This window comes from Ruditapes philippinarum, unplaced genomic scaffold, assembly GCF_026571515.1.
Source record: "Ruditapes philippinarum isolate M1 unplaced genomic scaffold, ASM2657151v2 ctg4104_1_1_1_1, whole genome shotgun sequence".
NCBI classification, from domain to species: Eukaryota; Metazoa; Mollusca; class Bivalvia; order Venerida; family Veneridae; genus Ruditapes; species Ruditapes philippinarum.
This window is the reverse complement of record NW_026861350.1, coordinates 1-14,153: the sequence shown is the minus strand read 5'-3', so window position 1 is coordinate 14,153 and position 14,153 is coordinate 1. Positions and strand designations below refer to the sequence as shown.

At 33.7% G+C, this 14,153-nt stretch overlaps 1 long non-coding RNA gene across 2 annotated transcripts; it reads left to right on the top strand.

Moving 5' to 3' along the window:
- The first annotated feature begins 5,897 nt into the window (after positions 1 to 5,897).
- On the top strand, positions 5,898 to 9,894 carry LOC132715336 (uncharacterized). 2 transcript variants are annotated; one of them, XR_009623671.1, is made up of 4 exons: positions 5,898 to 6,202; positions 8,003 to 8,170; positions 8,654 to 8,769; positions 9,520 to 9,894. It is a non-coding gene; the product is annotated as an uncharacterized LOC132715336 (long non-coding RNA). The 2 variants fall into 2 exon arrangements; XR_009623670.1 differs by lacking the exon at positions 5,898 to 6,202 and having other exon boundaries at positions 7,389 to 8,170.
- Positions 9,895 to 14,153: the final 4,259 nt, after the last annotated feature.

Below are 14,153 nucleotides of genomic sequence, written 5' to 3'. Positions count from 1 at the left end.
TTCAATTCTGTACGGATACGTCCTAAGGCCCACAGTCTGATTTTTTAAATCTTTTTTCAGGAAATGCTTTTCGTCAGATTAAAGGTTAACTTTCACCCAACTATAGATACTTTTCTACATAGACAAAGAAGGGAATGTCTCCTATAATTGTGACTTTACTGAAACACTATCCCCCATTTAAACATACTTATCAATAATCACCCTAATGTGACTAACTTATACCTTACGTTTTCCCAAATCTTGTTACCTATAGCATATTACCTATAGCTTAATTAGGAATGGCATTCACATAATTAGAAGATACTAGATGTATATAAGGTAATCAAATAGGATATATCCGAAGATAATTGAACATATGACGCACATTTAAGATAAGATAAGATAAGAAAAGAAAAGAAATTCATTTACTATAGTGACATGTGTAAAAGCAATATATGATACATGTGAATTCAGATTAACTGTATTTACGTCCAGTCCAATAAACCTATAAGGCACCAGACACCTTAAATTGGCAAATATTAAAGAGTCTTCATTAGTTTATGACAAATAGTTTGCATTATTACTGCGCAAATGGAATGTTAGTTGTTGTAGATATATATTATATTATTCTATACGAGTTATATCTTGAGGAATAAATTCAGATCAATATTGGTCTTGCTTTCTTACGTTTCCAGGCCATTTGATTTAGTATAAAATATGGTATTAAATTGGCATTATAATTCGTTTTAATTGGCGTTAGTACGCCTTTTGGTTCGCGTTACAACGCCTTTATTCGCGTTACTACGCCTTTTGATTTGCATTATTACGCCTTTCATTTCGCGTTATAACGCCTTTATTCGCGTTATTACGCCTTTTGATTCGCGTTATTACGCCTTTATTCGCGTTATTACGCCTTTTGATTCGCGTTATAACGCCTTTATTCGCGTTGCTACGCCTTTATTTGCGTTGCTACGCCTTTTTTCGCGTTATTACGCCTTTTGATTTGCGTAATTACGCCTTTTGATTCGCGTTATCACGCCTTTATTCGCGTTATTACGCCTTTTGATTCGCGTAATAACGCCTTTATTCGCGTTATAACGCCTTTGTATTTTTATTTTTTATTTCATTTGACACTATTAGGCTTTCGTACAGAATAATATGACCGTTTTAAAATAAGATTCTATTCCTAATATTGGCATCATTTTAACAAAATGTATTTTTACCATAATTCATACGGTGTTGAGGTATAACTATTATGCGATGCAGATCGAAAATGGGCGCAAAACCTTAATAATTTTAATAAGAAAGCAAAGGTACTGTACTGTACTGTAATACAACGGTGTATTATTTTCAGTTTGTCCCGTTAGATTTGAATTTACCTATTCAATTTGTTTTTATATACGAAGACACTTTATTTATCTAGAAAAACAACCTCACTACTACATTTACACATTGATCTTGTTAAATTGTTACATACGAATTTGACGTTTCATTGTTTATTTACTATTTCAGTGCACTAAGTAGTTTTTATATTACTATATATAGCGTATGTAAACATACTGTCTGCCAATCAACATTGACTGATTTAACCTGTGTTGACCATAGGCACTTGGTTTCGGGATAAAGGGCCTTTTGAAGGGTTTGTATGGCTCAAGTTTGATTGAATGTAACGATTTTTTGGCATAGATGTCTCGATTCTGAATTCGACATTTTTCCGATAATACTAACAGTATTATCGGAAAAATGTCGAATTTGGAATCGAGACATCTACGTTGAAGAATCGTTACATTCAGTCGGATTTGAGTTATGCAGGCCCTTCAAAGGGCTTTTTATCCCGAAACCAAGTGCCTATGGTGTTGACAAATATTTACTTTCATTACCTTCAATATAGCATTTTTGTTTCTGTCATGCAAATCGGATTCAAATCATAACGCTAACGTTTTCTCACTCACAGTTAACTATTATGTTAACTTTGTCAATGTGTATTTTTATTTGTTTGTCTTTTTTTGTTTGTTTTACATTTACACGAGCACATTTAGATGTTTCATCACTGTCCCCATGTTAATTACCAGTACAATGTTTAAAACTTAATTTTCTGTCATGTTGTTCTGTATATGAGCCTGACATGAATAAACGTTTATGTTGTTGTTGTTGTTGTTGTACATTTATTCTGGGAATATCTGTATATACAACACCATAAGAATGTAGTGTTGAAATACAGCAATAGCAAGAACGATATATTGATAAACATGTGATGCATGATAATAATTCAAACAATTATATTTACAAGCAACATACAACATATACAAATGTTAAAACAAATCAATGTTTATAGATTACAAGTTCACATATTGAACTTTAACAAATAATAGCGTTAAAATGACAACATGGAAACATTCAATACATTTTCAACCGAATAACTACGGAATGCCGTTAGGGCCATCGCCTATGAATGTGTTGATCTGGAACGCGATAGTCGATAGTACGATGGTGGAAACGCGAAATCACGAATCTACGATGATGAAAACGCGAAATTACGATGATGAAAACGCGATAGTACGATGATGAAAACGCGACAGTACGATACTACGATGATGAAAACGCGATAAACTATCGTGTTTTCACCATCGCACTGTCGCGTTTTCACCATCGTAGTTTCGTGATTTCGCGTTTTCATCATCGTATTGTCGAGTATCGCGTTTCAGATCAAACCATTCATAGGCGATGGCCCTAACGGCATTCCGGAATGCCGTTAGGGCCATCGCCTATGAATGTGTTGATCTGAAACGCGATAGTCGATAGTACGATGGTGAAAACGCGAAATCACGAAACTACGATGATGAAAACGCGATAGTACGATGATGAAAACGCGATAGTACGATGATGAAAACACGAGAGTACGATGGTGAAAACGCGATAGTACGATGAAGAAAACACGACAGTACGATGATGAAAACGCGATAGTACGATGGTGAAAACGCGAAAGTACGATGATGAAAACACGACAGTACGATGATGAAAACGCGAAATCACGAAACTACGATGGTGAAAACGCGACAGTACGATGGTGAAAACACGACATTACGATGGTGAAAACGCGATAGTACGATGATGAAAACACGACAGTACGATGATAAAAAAGCGATAGTACGATGGTGAAAACGCAAAAGTACAATGATGAAAACACGACAGTACGATGATGAAAACGCGAAATCACGAAACTACGATTGTGAAAACGCGACAGTACGATGGTGAAAACACGATAGTTTATCGCGTTTTCATCATCGTAGTATCGTACTGTCGCGTTTTCATCATCGTACTATCGCGTTTTCATCATCGTAATTTCGCGTTTTCACCATCGTAGTTTCGTGATTTCGCGTTTTCACCATCGTACTATCGACTATCGCGTTTCAGATCAACACATTCATAGGCGATGGCCCTAACGGTATTCCGTAAATAACGACTAATTTACTCTTGAGCTAGCAATCGGAATCCCGACCATTCAACCTTTCAGTTTCATCCAATAACAAGGAGGAAATCATTTAGGGTATGACCATAACCCCATGCTATAATCATAAGTTATTGTTAATAAATGTGTAAGCAAAAGTTATTTGGAAAGTCAGTTTAGGATGATTACCTATAATTTCAATAACTGTAAAATTTTGAAAAGGTCACCAACTTCAGAAAAAAATATAAAAGAAAGAAAAAAATGTGATCTCAAAGTGATTTTTTCTTTTTATTTATCCTTTAGATAACAAGAATTGTCTTTAAAACTTCATTAAATGCCGTTTTAGTGTTAAAATAACATTTCTACAACATTAAAATTATGGCCGCCAGGCAGCCAGGCCGCTGGTCCGCCAACTTCACAAAAATGACAAAATAAAAAAGTTCTCTGAAAGTGCTTTTTTATTTTGATATATCCTTTAAAAAACAATAATTATCTTTAAAACTTCATTAAATGCCGTTTTATTGTTAAAATAAGATTTCTACAACATTAAAATTTTTGGCCGCCAGGCCGCTGGGTGCCAACTTCACAAAAATGAGAAAATAAAAAAGTTCTCTGAAAGTGCTTTTTTCTTTTGATATATTCTTTAAATAACAATACTTATCTTTAAAACTTCATTAAATGCCGTTTTATTGTTAAAATAACATTTTTACAACATTAAAATTTTTGGCCGCCAGGCCGCTGGGCCGCCAACTTCACAAAAATGAACAAATAAAAAAATTCTCTGAAAGTGATTTTTTTCTTTTGATATATCCTTTAAATAACAATAATTATCTTTAAAACTTCATTAAATGCAGTTTTTAGTGTTAAAATAACTTTTCTACAACATTAAAATTTTTGGCCGCCAGGCTGCTGGGCCGCCAACTTCACAAAAATGACAAAATAAAAAAGTTCTCTGAAAGTGCTTTTTACTTTTGATATATCCTTTAAATAACAATAATTATCTTTAAAACTTCATTAAATGCCGCTTTATTGTTAAAATAACATTTCTACAACATTAAAATGTTTGACCGCCAGGCCGCTGGGCCGCCAACTTCACAAAAATGACACAATAAGAAAGTTCTCTGAAAGTGATTTTTTCTTTTGATATATCCTTTAAATAACAATAATTATCTTTAAAACTTCATTTAATGCCGTTTAGTGTTAAAATAAGATTTCTACAACATTAAAATTTTGGCCGCCAGGCCGCTGGGCCGCCAACTTAATAACTTAAATATCTTTAAAACTTCATTAAATGCCGTTTTAGTGCCGTCAGGCCGCTGGGCTGGCAGGCCGCCAACTTCACAAAAATGAGAAAATAAAAAAGTTTTTCTTTTTATATATCCTTTAAATAACAAAAATTATCTTTAAAACTTCATTTAATGCCGTTTTAGTGTTAAAATAACATTTCAACAACATAAAATTTTTCGGCCGCCAGGCCGCTGGGCCGCCAACTTCACGCCGCCATGCCGCTGGGCCGCCACTTCACACATCTAAATACATGATTAATTTTCATCTTGTGGCATGAAAATTATCACAATTCACTCGTAGCTACCCCACTCATCAAATATTTATTCTCATACCATTTGATGAAAATAAATCGTGTATTGACAGAAAAAACTTGAATATCCCCTATATATTTTTAACATCTTTTGTATATTTGTCCTACAGTTTATCTTGTATGTAAGAATGTATTTTTTATGTGTTTAGGTTTTAGGACCACAATGGAGCTCCTTTTATTAAATACCTTAACAAACTTATATATTATAAACCGTTTTTTAACGTTAGGGTCCCAGCTTCTTTCAATATTTCATCTTGATACCACTTCCAATTGTTCTTGCGTCTTAATGGCCGAATGACGAATAAAAACTGTTTTGCGCATTCACATGATGGTGTGCGAGCCACGTTAACTTTTTGGTCTTTCCGAATATCCAGGCGGGGAACAATAGTTTCATATAAATACATAGCAAATTAAATCGTGTGACTGAAAAGAGATCGGAAAATGTTTTGCTGGCGTCTTTAACGGATTTGTTTGGGTGAGAATCAATCAGTGGTTAAACATACAAGATTGTCCCCGAGCGCTCAAGATTCATGGTCGAGTGATTTTCCATGCACTTTACTGTTAGCTACATTTGCGTGAAGTTTGTGAGAGGGACGTGACGGAAACAAAAGTATGGCAGGTTTGGAATTGTTTCTTTTATTTTAGGACGTCGAAGATCTTAGAATCAATCAAAAATGTAAGTTATTTTATATTTTATTTACAAAAACTATATACCCGAATTATTACACATGAAAATCGGGAAAGCGTTACTGTTTTTTTAAGGAAAAAATGTAAATATTTCACAGAAAATCCGGGAAATGTTATTGTATCACATAAATTTGAATGTAAATTATCAAATATTTTTCGTAGGTACAATTTGTTTGACACAAAGTTAAATTTTCCATGAATAAGGACTTTAATTATAAATTAGCATTAATCATAAGGATTATACATGTTAAACTTTTATTTTTTCATGTGACGTTTCGATCATAGTTATTTTTGACCATTATGATAATTGGCTTATGATATAAAACAAAATACAGATATGAATAATTGATAGTTGGCATATGAGGTCTAACAAAGTATTGACACGGATGATTGACGTGTGATATGTAAAAATGATGGCCATGTTGATGACAATGTTGTTTTGATGAGGACGTCCATGGGTGTTACAATGATGATGAAATGACGTTCATCAGGTAAATTTAGTTATTTATAGAAACGAGCTTTTTTTAGAAACTAGTTATTTTTAGACAAATGAGTTTTAACTTTTCTTAGTAAGTTTTATCAGTTTCAGAAGATGAAATTTCAAAAGGAAACAATGAACTTGCAAGTAATCATACTATATCGGGCCATGCTTGTGGAACAAGGACAGCACACATTATGCAACATTAAAGCAGCATACTTATTTAATTCAATTTACATTTGGAAAATTTGACATTATAAGAAATTTGATATACATATAAAACATGTAAATGGTTTTATGACAGTAAGTGAAACTGCGTAGAATAACACAATTTTATTTTAGAAATGAAGATTCTTTGTCAAAATTGAAAACTATGTTTTATGTTTATGTATATTGACGATATTTTGTGTGCATTGTTTATATCGATTTTGGTTGTTTTGGTTTCTTTCTCAATTTTTAGCTCGACTATTCGATAAGAATAAGTAGAGCAAATTGAGTCACCCGAGCGTCGGCGTCGGCGTCGGCGTAACCACTTATGTTAAAGTTTTTGTAATAGTTCAAATATTTTCAAAGTCCATTAACATATGGCTTTGAAACTTTGCACACTTGTTCACCATCATGACCCCAACCTGTAGACAGGAGGAGGGAACTGTATCAAGCATTTTGACAGAATTATGCTCCTTTTTCGACTTAGAATTTACGTTAAAGTTTTTGTAATACGTCAAATATTTTCAAGTCCATTGATATATCGCTTTGAAACTTAGGACACTTGTTCACCATCATGACCCCATTCTGTAGACAGGAGGGGGTAACTCTATCAAGCACTTTGACAGAATTATGCCCCTTTTTCGACTTAGAATTTACCTAAAAGTTTCTGTAATACCTCAAATATTTTCAAAGTCCATGGACACATGGCTTGAAACTTTGCACACTTGTTAACCATCATCACCCCAACCTGTAAACTGGAGGAGGTAACTGTATCAAGCATTTTGTATTTACTATCAAGCACTAAGAATAGTCGAGCGTTGCTGTCCTACCGACAGCTCTTGTTTGGAGTTGGTGTGTGATTGTTTTTTTTTATTTGGGTTCGGTGTTTTAGTTTGCCTCTTTTTGGGAGTTGTTTATGTGTGTTATGGTAGTTTTACTTTTTCTTTGTTGGAGTTGTTGATGTCATTTGTGTGTTATGGTTGTTTTTCTTTGTCGAAAATTCTGGCCTTTTTTCTGAATAGTTTGGGAATTGGAGGTCGATTAGACAGTTGATTCTTTGCTGATACATTGTGATTGATTTGAAAATTTTGGATTTTGGATTTTGTTAAACATGTACATGTACTAGTCGAATTATTATTATTCATCATTTCAAATAGTTATATCAATTTCATTAGAAATGGGAGACACATTTACAGTTATATTGAATTTTTAGCTGTACAATACCCAATTTTGTATAATTATATTGATATTTAATAGTAATGTGATATTTTTGATAATTATATAAATACATAGGTGGAGAATGCGACAATATATTAAAGATAACATTGATTCTTTTAGATTTAGAACGTGACATTTCTAATAATGATATTCGGGTGTTGAATGCGACATTTTTAACAATTATATATACTGATTGTTTTAGATGCAGAGTGCGACATTTTAGACTAGTATAATATTATTGTTCTTTGGTTTTTCGTTTGTTTTCAGATGACGTAAGAAAACATCACTGGATTACTTTTGAAAGACAAAACTAGATAAAATTGTATATTTCTAAATATTACCACTATATAATTCATACTATTGCAAAAAATGTTTATTGATCATTTAGCAGACGTAAAGCAGGAAATGGCGGGAAGAATCCTAGCAGACGACAGTTGTCGCGCAGATGCAATCATGCACCATATCAGACTGCCCGAAATTACAGGCTGGCCCAGCTCTATACTGGACTCGCTTTCAGCATGTTAGGGTTTGAAAAAGGAAATCATAACTTTGTAACGTATGTCTTGTCTACTTTTTGAAAAATAAACTTTCGTGTCAATGTAATAATTATGTTGACATATCATTATTGTCTAATGTTTCATAATGAACCATTTTTAGCCCAACTGTTTGAAAAACGAGTAAGGGCTATTTTAGTCACTTGGTCGTCTGTTCTCGTAAAACACTTCGTTTTGCATATGATTTTGTGTAACTTCCTACCTCAGAATTCATTATGATTGTGTAACGGGGAACATAATCTAAACACCTTTAACTTTAAACTAGATTTTGATTTATATAATTACATGTATGCCACTTAGTCAACATGATTTAAAGCAGCCAAGTTTAAAATAATAATTTAAGTTTACTATATATTCTTATCAAATGAGCATAATAATGCTGAGTTATGGGTCATTAAGAACATTTCAGTAATTTAAACAAATAACTTACAATTATTTTTAAAATGCTAAAAAATGTAACATTTGTTACCATAGTGTATCCACAGGTAGCAGCCGACAATAAATGTTAAAGTGGAAAATTGCGACTTCCGGTGTGTCTGCTACTCGATGTTGTGATCTCAGTTACTTCCCCTGACGTTCAGTATATGAAATGAGGGTCGAGGTAAGTAAAGATATTTTGAAGAAATACAAAATTTAGCTAAACATAGAACAATTCATTTTATAGATAAGGGTTTGTGAGTCGCTTATAACACCTTTGACCCTGCAAACTATTTTAAATGGACTTGCCCATCTTCAAATCTGGACAAAACCATTACTCATTTTAAGGGAAAATTTCAAAATATGTACTGACTTAATATCGAATAGTGCAGATCATGAGCCGATGTCAAGTATATGCCGACTGGTTTTGGTCGGCACTGGTGGCACGGGTACATGTATATTATGCGGGCACTAGAAGGCTGATAGTTAATCAACATATTGTACAACACAAAATAATCAGAAAGTACTGATTACAGTTCATTAATAATTACAACTTTAAATTTGGTACAATGTTTGTATTTTAAAAGCATGTTAATTTCAGATGGACCATGACTTTTTGTAATTATTGTTGCTTTTCTAGAAAAAAAATGAACTGAACATGATATAAAGAACTGTTCTTTCCGATTTAAGTATTAATATATACCAAAATATATATACTGTATAACCAAATTCACGAATAGGTAAAAGATATCGGCACTACTTAAGTGATTGTGCCGAAGGAAGAGAGATATTATAATTATACTATAAAACATCATAATTATTTCTAATGCATAATGTGTATTTTGTAATGATCTGGTGACTTTGATTGTGACACTCCGATAACATCTTAATTTTCAATCTATAAATAGATAAAAAAAATTAACCTATATTTCAGTTTCAGGATTTGAAATTAAGAAAGAACGAAAGATATGAAATGAGCACCGGCAAACTGATCTTGGCATGTTACATCCTTATCACAGAACTGGAACCTACTGATTATGATGAGGTAAAAGTATATTTTATGAATATATGTATAGATTTGTTTCTTAGCCTGCTGAAAGCGAAAGTCATTAGTCTTTGCCTCCAGAATAGAGCCCGGCCAGCCTGCACATTTGTGCAGTTTGACCAGCCTCTTTACTGTTTGCTAACTTCCAATTTTCATTTTCATGTGATAATTAGTTATAATAATTTATAATGGACTGTTCCTTAAATAAAATATTGAAAAGTCCATTTAATAATTTCCGCAGGTTAAAGCAGCATGCCTCCAGATTCATGCCCATTCTTCGTGTAAATTTTGAAAATGTATCGAAAAAAAAAAAGAAAAATATAGTGCAGTGAACAAGGAAAGAAATTTACACATTACAAACATAAAATATATTTGCATTACCAAAAAAGGCCAAAATATACACTAATAGCCATTGCGTTAGTCACGCAGTAGAAATATGGTAATAAGAACTACGTCTTCGGTCGTTAAAGACATTTAGCACATAAATAATTGTTTGAATCTTAAATCTTTTTACTTCTCTTAAAATCTGAGTACATTTTTTGTGCCCCCACGTTAGTGGCGGGCATTTAGATTTACCCTTGTCCGTCCGCCCGTCCGTCCGTCCTTCCGTCCGTTCACTTTTGTGTCGCACGTAACTCAAAAAGTATTTGACTGAGAGTCATGAAACTTTACAGGAATGTTGATCAGCATGTGTAGTTGTGCACCTGGGTATTTTCGTCTGGATATTTTTAGTATTTTCAGAGTTATTGCCCTTGACTTAGTAAAATTTTGCAATTTTCAACTTGTGTCGCACGTAACTCAAAAAGTATTTGACCTACAGTCATGAAACTTTACAGGAATGTTGATCAGCATGGGTAGTTGTGCACCTGGGTATTTTCGTATGGATATTTTTAGTATTTTTAGAGTTATTGCCCTTGATTTAGTAAAATATGGCAATTTTCAACTTGTGTCGCACGTAACTCAAAAAGTATTTGACCTAGAGTCATGAAACTTTACAGGAATGTTGATCAGCATGTGTAGTTGTGCACCTGGGTATTTTCGTCTGGATATTTTTTGGCATTTTCAGAGTTATTGCCCTTGACTTAGAAAATTTTGCAATTTTCAACTTGTGTCGCATGTAACTCAAAAAGTATTTGACCTAGAGTCATGAAACTTTACAGGAATGTTGATCAGCATGTGTAGTTGTGCACCTGGGTATTTTCGTCTGGATATTTTTTGGCATTTTCAGAGTTATTGCCCTTGACTTAGAAAATTTTGCAATTTTCAACTTGTGTCGCATGTAACTCAAAAAGTATTTGACCTAGAGTCATGAAACTTTACAGGAATGTTGATCAGCATGTGTAGTTGTGCACCTGGGTATTTTCGTCTGGATATTTTTAGTATTTTCAGAGTTATTGCCTTTGACTTAGTTAAATTTGTGCAATTTTCAACTTGTGTCGCACGTAACTCAAAAAGTATTTGACCTAGAGTCATGAAACTTTACAGGAATGTTGATCAGCATGTGTACTTGTGCACCTGGGTATCTTCTTTTGGATATTATTAATATTTTCAGAGTTATTGCCCTTGAGTTAGTAAAATATGGCAATTTTCAACATGTGTCGCACGTAACTCAAAAAGTATTTGACCTAGAGTCATGAAACTTTACAGGAATGTTGATCAGCATGTGTAGTTGTGCACCTGGGTATTTTCATCTGGATATTTTTAGTATTTTCAGAGTTATTGCCCTTGAGTTAGTAAAATATGGCAATTTTCAACATGTGTCACACGTAACTCAAAAAGTATTTGACCTACAGTCATGTAACTTTACAGGAATATTGATCAGCATGTGCAGTTGTGTACCAGGTATTTTCGTCTGGATTTATTTAGTATTTTCAGAGTTATTGCCCTTCACTTAGAAATTTTTTGCAATTTTCAACTTAAGTCGCAGGTTTCTCTAAAAGGATTTGACATAGTCATTAAACCTTATGGGCAGGTTGCTCAGCATATTTTAGATTTGCACCCGGGGTTTCGCTTGTGGATTTATCCAGTATTTGTAGAGTTATTTCCTTTGACTTAGTAAAAAGATTGAAAGAACAGTGGCGCAGTGGGGGCACCCGTGTCCTATGGACACATTTCTAGTCTTAAGTTTGTTTTTCTTGAGATATTTTTATTCATCTGGAGGCATGCAGCTTTAAGGCTTGTTTATAGCTCTTGAATGAGACGTGTATTCATTTGGTTCTGAAACAGTACGGCATTGTGAAAATTGTTTCTTGTTCGGGTTTGATAAAAAAAAAAAAAATTCTTTTTTTAACACAGAAGCAGTTACCATTGTTGTCGTTATTCAGTCATGAATTGCTTTGGCTAAGTAAAAACATATACACATACACTGGTATCGAACATGTTTCTTCATTATTCAAATTTGATAAAACTTTTGCAAGTTTAAGGTATAATAAAGGGCGTCCGTTACCGATTGGTTGAATGAATTTATTGACTTTAAATCATTTTCACCCCACCCCCTTTCCCTCACTTTTATGAACAGCGACTTTGAATTCATGAATAGTTTCATGTGCAGAGTTTCCCCACGCTATTTAATTGGGAAGAGAAATTGGGGGTTCTATCGAGTCCCCCCCGTGTTTAAAAAATTTATGAGCTGTTTTGCCCTTTTTCCCCAAAAAACAAAAATTTATCTTTGTACCGTCGAGCCCAGAACTTTAAACCACTAAATTTGGGTAAGGGATCTGCCCGCATAGAATTTAAAAACAGTCCATTTGAAGTTATGGGTTTTCCAATGACAAATAAAAATTTGGCAGACGATAAAAATAGCCTGGGCCGGTGCAAGTACCAATAGGGAAAAAGGGTTAAAAATAACCAGAATAAAGAACCATTTTCAGTTAAGAAAAATTTCTAGAATAATAAGGAAAACTTTAAGAATTTAATGAAAGGCCCCTATTTGAGTAAGGTAATTATTTGTTTTTTATTCCCGAATTCTATTTTCTGCTTTTTTTTAAAGAGTAATGATAACATTGTTGTCGTTGTTTTAAATTTGATGGTTCAACCCGTGTGTCTGCTGTCTTTTGCAAGTGAAACACAAAGTGATACAAGTGATATGAATGTTTTATACATTATACAAGTTAAATGTTGATGCTGCACATCAAAGACGCCGCCAAATTATGTGAACAGTCAGTCAGCATTGAAAATCGTTCTCTATTACAGTTGAATATCCGAAGCACAACTCAATTTTTTTTTCTCCATGTTCTTGGTATGTGCTCGATGTTCAATAATTAAATTGCATATTTTTGTGAAAAAGTCGAACCTAATGCATAAATTCACAAGGTAATGTCTGAAAATCTGAAATGTTTGTCTGTTGCGACAAAGATTGAAGCGTCTGGTCAAAGCAAAATAAATCTTTGTTCATTTTTTCTGAAGAGTTATTTCTTAAACAGTTTGTTTGCTGGTATTAAGGTGTGCAGCTTTAAAAGAAGGCCCATTATGCCCCCAAAAATGTTTTTATTTTTATGCCCTCACAGATTGGGAGCATATAGCGTTGCACTTGTCCGTCCGTCCGTCCATCCGTACGTCTGTTCGTCCGTCCGTACGTCCCGAAATCTTGTGAACGCAACTCCTCTTAAACCGAATGGCAGATTTTGCTTAAACTTCTAGGGATGAACAACCTTATTGTGTAGATGGTAGTAAAGGAAGGAATTTTTGCTGCGACCAAATTTAACAGAATTATGGCCCTTTGTTGATTTTTCACTATATACCATGTTAAAATTTTGTGAACGCAACTCCTCTTAAACCGGATGGCAGATTTTGCTTAAACTTCCAGGGATGAAAAACCTTAATGTGTAGATGATAGTAAAGGAAGGAATTTTTGCTGCGACCAAATGAAACAAAAATATGGCCCTTTATTGACTTTTCACTATATACTTTATAGAAATTTTGTGAACACAACTCCTCTTAAACTGGATGGCAGATTTTGCTTAAACTTTCAAGGATGAACAACCGTAATGTGTAGATGGTAGTAAAGGAAGGAATTTTTGCTGCGACCAAATTTAATAGAATTATGGCCCTTTGTTGATTTTTTCACTATATACCATATAGAAATTTTGTTAACACAACTCCTCTTAAACCGGATGGCAGATTTTGCTTAAACTTCCAGGGATGAACAACCCTAATGTGTATATGGTAGTAAAGGGAGGATTTTTTGCTGTGACCAAATTTAACAGAATTAGGCCATTTGTTGATTTTTTCACTATATACCATTTAGAAATTTTGTGAATGCATCTCCTCTTAAACCGGATGGCAGATTTTGCTTAAACTTCCAGGGATGAACAACCTTAATGTGTAGATGGTAGCAAAGGAAGGAATTTTTGCTGCGACCAAATATAATAGAATAATGGCTCTTTTGTTGATTTTTTCACTATATACCATATATATGTTGTCAGTGGGGGCATCCGTGTTATATCTGAAAAGCTTTTTATTTTTGGTATCCTATTATAGTTTCAAAACAGGTATTCATTGGTCATTTATATAAATAATCTTTT